Genomic DNA, 6,349 nt, shown 5'->3' on the forward strand with positions numbered 1-6,349 from the left:
CTCTGCCTGAGGGCTGGCTGTCCAGCTTGTGGTGTGGCTTTGTCATCACAGGCTTGTGTCTCTCTGTCTCCTGCCTGCTGCTCCAGCTCTGGGCATTTGGCTTCAGGGATCAGAGTTAAATTTTCACTGTTTCATCTTCACTCACTTATATTTACTTCAACTGGCCAAAGTTAACACTGCCAGATTAAGTATTTCAGGAAATAATTACATCTAGTCCAGTCTCGAGGGGGAAAGTATCAAAGCAGTGAAAATTAGCATCTGGGGACCAGTGAGGGCTTTGGGAAGGGAAACAAGAAGAGCTCAGGCAAAACAGCCCAAACAGTTTTCCAGGAACAGTAAAATGCTTTATTCTATGGTATAGACTAGTGTGTATAGCTGCCATAATCTGCAAAAAACAAAAAGCAGCTGGTACAAGGTTTAGTAACTGTTATTTATTAGTAAGTAAGGTATGTAATTCTTTGGTAAAGTAAAAATGATAATTAGAAGACAAATAGGCAAATTTCAGAGGCTAATTTTGCTGTTCTGGCCTTATGAATCAGTTAGATTGTTCTGAGGAAGGGGATTTGTTGTCTGGTGTTTATGGAGATGTTTGTTGACCAGGTGTGGTGAAAAAGCAGTAAGAGGCTAAGACTCATGAAAATTGTCAGAAAAGATAAATATGCCCTAACAAATTGGGATAGGACCACCAGGATCTCCCTCCCTCAGGCTCCAGCTTTGACACAGAATGGCTCCAAAATCAGTGTTGCAGGTGACAAATCCCCTTTGATTGCCAGAGGCTCCTTTCCTGTGAGGCAAAGCTCCAGCTGCAGCTCTGTGCAGCTCCCACTGGGAAAAGGAGCTTGGTGTGCCTGGGGCTTTCCTGCCTGGTTGATGCCCTGTGCAATTCTGGCCCTCAAAGCCTTTGCTCATTCTCCTCATGCCAGGGCTCTGTCCTGGGGCACTGGGGTTACACTGAGGCCCCCAGGAAATGCGCAAGCTCACCCTCAGGACTTGTAAAGTCAGTTTATAAAACACAGAATGTAATTATTTACAGAGGGGTTCACTGTAAATCCTCTGAGTCTAAATAAAGGAGAAAAATGCATGTTAATATTAAAACCTTGGTTGTTTGTTAACTCCAAGTGTTGTCTGTATAACTGCGTAGCAAATGCTGTTTATCCTGGCTGGCAGCAGTGTTTAGGATGAGTTGGCATTTTTTGTATTTTCTCTTGAACACTGACATTATAATTACCTGCATATCTCTTGGTTATTGTTTCAAAATGGCAGTGTTGCCTTTTCATGATGTGTTTTTTCTCAAATTGTAGTGAGGTGTAGGGAGGTTATGTTGTAGGGATTCACCCCTTGAAAATCATAACTGAGGACCTCAAATAGCAGCAAATCCCACCAGCTCACAGTGAGAAATGTCTCTTACATTTTGAGGGATTTCTGGTGATCCTGAGCCATGGTGCTATTTCACCTTATTAGCACTTTTAGGAGAATTTAATTCTAGGAGATTCCTTCTTGGATGTTTCTGAAACCAATGAAATGGACCATTTCTGTTGGAAATGTCACCTATATTCTTGAAAAAGCTGCTACACTGGAAGTTGTGCAGGATTTCATGTTTAAAGAATTATTTCTGAGTTAAGGAGATCTTGTTTGACCGTGTTCACAGGGTCTTAGGATGAGGGAAGAGATGAGGATCTGACTCCATGTTTCAGAAGGCTTGATTTATTATTTTATGATATATATTATATTGAAACTATACTAAAAGAACAGAAAAAAAATTTTATCAGAAAGCTAGCTAAGAATAGAAAAAAAAAAAGAATGATAACAAAAGCTTGTGGCTCGGACAGAGAGTCCAAGCCAGCTGACTGTGATTGGCCATTAATTAGAAACAACCACATGAGACCAATCACAGATTTACCTGTTGCTTTCCACAGCAGCAGATAATCAATGTTTACATTTTGTTCTTGAGGTTTCTCAGCTTCTCAAGAGGAAAAATCTTAAAGACTTTTCATAAAAGATGTCTGTGACAATATTGTAATTTTTTTTTAACAGAGCTGTAAGAAATGCTTGCTGTGAAATGGACAAACACACAAACCCCACCTCCATGAGGTGTGTCAAACAAACAGTTTTGTGTAAAAGCTGAAAATCAGGCTTGGTTCCAAGCCAGCTTGAGGCACACTGGACTCGTGGATGACTGAAGCCATCTGCAGTTTAATTTCACACCTAGACAAACTCAGTGGTTTCTTTTAGATTTGATTTGGGTTTGTTGTAATCTAAAACTCAAAATGAAATTCTGAATAACAAAATCACGGGGACTGGAACGAAAGAAGATGTTTAGGCTCAAACCACATTCTAAGTGAAATCTAAGATTTTAACACAGCACATATTTTATGTTACAATGACTGGTTGATTGTTGACTCAGCAATCAACATTGATTGTTGATTGCCCTGACATTTTCAAGATCATTTGAGAGTGACTCATTTGAGAAGATTCCACTGGTGTCAGTGAAAAAATATTGGTATCTTTTCCCATAACAGAAAACAATAATTTGCCTTTGTTTTGCAGTCTGCAAGCATCAAGGGCTTTTACGACCTAATACATGTTCTTTCTGCTGACCAGTTGGTGTAGGTGGCACTTCCTCAAGAGAAGTATTTCCTGTAAAGGAATGAGGTCTCCTAAAATCTAACACGCCAAATTCATCATTATTTTCATAACAAAGTTTTCCTTTGTCTCTGGAATGAAGAGGAAGATGAAAATGTTGAGCTGATGAGGATCTCAGCAAAGATAAGGAAGAAGAAAGAGATGAGGTTTTCCTGGAAATAAATCAGAGAAAGAAAATTTTATTGTATTTTTCTGCTCCTCCTGTTACAGGAGGACAGAATGATGACAATGAAGGCAAAGTTTAAGTTCATGAAATCCAGTTTGTTTGGTTACTGTGACATGATACACTCCAGTCTTGAGGTGTGAAACAGCAATAGAAATGAAATAGTTAACATTTTCTTCTTTCTTTAAGGCAAGATAGGTAGGGTGAGTAGTCAAAATAATTTGAGATGTCTCTTGCAGATGTATGAGAGAAAGGCATTGGTACAGGATTAAAACAACCCACAAACATTAATATAGGCAGGTTAATAATCAATTCTCTGGTTTCTCAGTAACTGCAGGTGATGCAGCAAGAGTGAGCACTGGGGAGAGCAGGGCTCCTGAGGGCTGGCACTTTGGCTTGCTGTGCTTTGGGAGGATGAGGATGAGGAGAGGGAAAGGCCATGAAGAGAGGAGGAGCCCAGCAAAGCAACCTGGCTTCTGCAGGAGACTGGAGCTGTAGCAGAGGCAGCCACTTCACAGGAAGGGCCAGAGGGATCCAAGGCAGTTTCCAAAGCAGCCTTGGTGCTGGGTGACAGGGATGGACAGTCCCTCTGCAGGGCTCCAGCTGAGAGCAGCTCCTGCAGCAGGAGCAGCAAAGAGTGAAAGAGAGGAGGAACTGAGACATGAAAGTGGAAGTTACTGCAGAGGAGCACGCCACTGCTCTGGGGCAGTGCCAATGGCGAGCACTGATCCCGAGGGGTGTTTTCCATCTGTCTATTGAGTTAGCAACTGTGTGGCTTTAATGTGTGCTCAGCACAGGTCAGAGGCACTGTCACCTGCAGCTGCATTGCACTCTGGAACCTGGGCAGGAAAGAACAGCATGGAAGAAGAGAAATGTTAAATTTGTGATCCATCTGGCCTCATGCTGTCCTCATCTCTCACAGGAGACACAGGAATGAGAGATTCCCCTGGATAACACCTGGGCAGACCAGGAAAGAACAGCATGGAAGAACATAATTGTTACATTTGTGATCCATTTGGCCTCATGCTGTCCTTGTCTCTCGCAGGAGACACAGGAATGAGAGATTCCCCTGGGTAACACCTGGGCAGGCTGGGAAAGAGCAGCATGGAAGAGAAATTATTTGTAATCTGTCACAGACATTTTTTCATAAAAATCCTTTCTTTTAGGATTTGTCCTTTCTGGGAAGCTGAGGCCCCAGAAGAAAAATGTAAACAATAATTATCTGCTGTTGTGGAATGTAACAGGTGCATCTGTGATTGGTCTTCTGTGGGTGTTTGGATTTGCTGACCACTCACAGGGCAGATTGTCCTGCTTTCTGCCTGGACACAGAACCTTGTTTTTAGATTCCTATTCTATTCTTAACTTAGCAGCTTCTGCAACTTGTCTCTCTATTCCTTTTAGTATAGTCATAATGTATCTTATAAATCAATAGATCCAGCCTTCTGATCATAAAGCAAGATTCTTGTCCATCTCTCTCACCCTGAGGAACCCTCACAAGTCACTGGAAGAGTAATCCATCTGGCCTCATGCTGTCCTCATCTCTCACAGCAGACACAGGAATGAGAGATTCCCCTGGATAACACCTGGGCAGGTGGGAAAGAGCAGCATGGAAGAACATAATTGTTATATTTGTGATCCATTTGGCCTCATGCTGTCCTCATCTCTCACAGGAGACACAGGAATGAGAGATTCCCCTGGGTAACACTGCTGGGAGAGCTGCAAGCTGCACTGTCAGAGAGGGCATAGGGAGCAGGGCATGGCAGCAACATCTGCTGAGTGGAGACACTGCTGTGTGTGTTACCTCAGCAGCCTGCTCAGAAACGGCTATAGAGAAACTCTTATCCTTTTTTCTGCAAAAAGGAGTGGGGGGAAAGGGCTGGGAATGAAAAGTCAATGGAAAAAAATTGCAATTTGATTTAGGAAGCATCCCTTATGAACCCACTGTCCGGTTTTCGGCTGTTTGGAGGGCCTGGAAAGGCCCGGGGTGGCCTTGGGGCAGCCCGCGTTTCAAAGGACGAGAAGAGGCTTCAGTTCTTTTCTCGGTCTCGGTGTTTATTAATTGTTTATCTAAAAGATTTTCTCTCGGCCCGACAGAGCTCTGCTCAGCAGCCAGCCATGAGCACACTCCCTGCCCTCCGGGCGGTCACCTATCTTTATACCCAAAGTTACATGTACAATATTTATCATTTTTCCCCAATACCTTTCACCCTTATTGCCCAGTGCACTTTTAGTAATGACCAATCCCAAAGTGCCACCATCACCACAGAAGATGGAGGAGAAGAAGAAGAAGAAGAAGGACAGGACACGCCCCAATTCCTCCATCTTACTTCTCTAAACCCCCCTGTACAGAAATCCTAAACCCTGTGTCTCACCCTCTAATTAACCAATCCCTTCACCATTCACCCCGGTGAAACCCTCCTATCCTCATACAGGTGTCGTCTCCTGTGTAGGATCAAAGTCCAGCCACCAGACACTTCTGGAACATTCCAGGACTCCCGAGCCCCCCAAGGGTGGTCTCGGTGACACCTCAGTCCTGAGCTGCTGAGATCCCACAACCCACTACCAATAACTCCTGAGGATGCTGTACCTGCTTTTCTTATCATGGAGGAGGATTTATTCATAGAGGTTTGAAAGGGATTTGTGAGGGATCCACCAGTTCCCAACACAAGGAACATTACAGCCAACCACTGGTAGTGAACATGCAAGGAGCAGCTCAAGCTCATCACAGAAGAAGCTGCAATATCATAGCCCCTGCATTTCTGGGATATTGGCTTGTTTGATGGTGCTTAAACCATCTCAGCAGAGCATGCAAAGCATAAATGCAGAAAAAGATCAACCAGATAAAGGTTCTGGATTTTCAGTTTTGCTGCTCTCCTTCACATTAACTAACTAAACTACTCATAAAACAACTATTTTCAAATGTACAACTTCATACCATTATCAGGCTACCAACTGGGAGAGTAGCCTGATAGTATCACACTTGGACATGGAAGCAAGCAGGTAAAAATGGTACAGAAATACCTCACCATCTAAGTACAGGAATTTAATTTCTAATTTTTTAAAATTAGTTTTTCTAACCATCTGGAACTTCCTCCAAAGTTTCCATGATGATTTAGTCCAGAACATTAAGTCTGTGTCTTTTCATTTTTTAATTTTAAATTTTAGCTCTAATTTGAAAGGATTATCCCCTGCTTACCCTATTATTTTGAAAAAAAGTTTGCTAAATATGTAATGCATTATGTTTGGGAAAGTCAATTGCAACAGGCAACCTCTCAGTTCTCCTGCAAGTGAATGCTGCCAGCTGGTGCTGCAGTACTCACCATTTTGGAGGGGTTTGTCCATACATCAGAAGGGTGGCTGGTCCCAGGCACACAGAGCTCTGCCAGGCTCTGTTTTCTCCCATGCCTCGTCTGCACCTTCAGCTTAAGTGACCATCCTGCTCTGGGGCTGAGGTTAATGTTTACTTCGTATGATTTCTGTTGATTTATGGTTTTTGTAGCAATTGGGCAACACTTAAAATGGGTGGATTAAATATTTCAGACC

Source organism: Zonotrichia leucophrys, chromosome 15, assembly GCF_028769735.1.
Source record: "Zonotrichia leucophrys gambelii isolate GWCS_2022_RI chromosome 15, RI_Zleu_2.0, whole genome shotgun sequence".
Lineage (NCBI taxonomy): Eukaryota > Metazoa > Chordata > Aves > Passeriformes > Passerellidae > Zonotrichia > Zonotrichia leucophrys.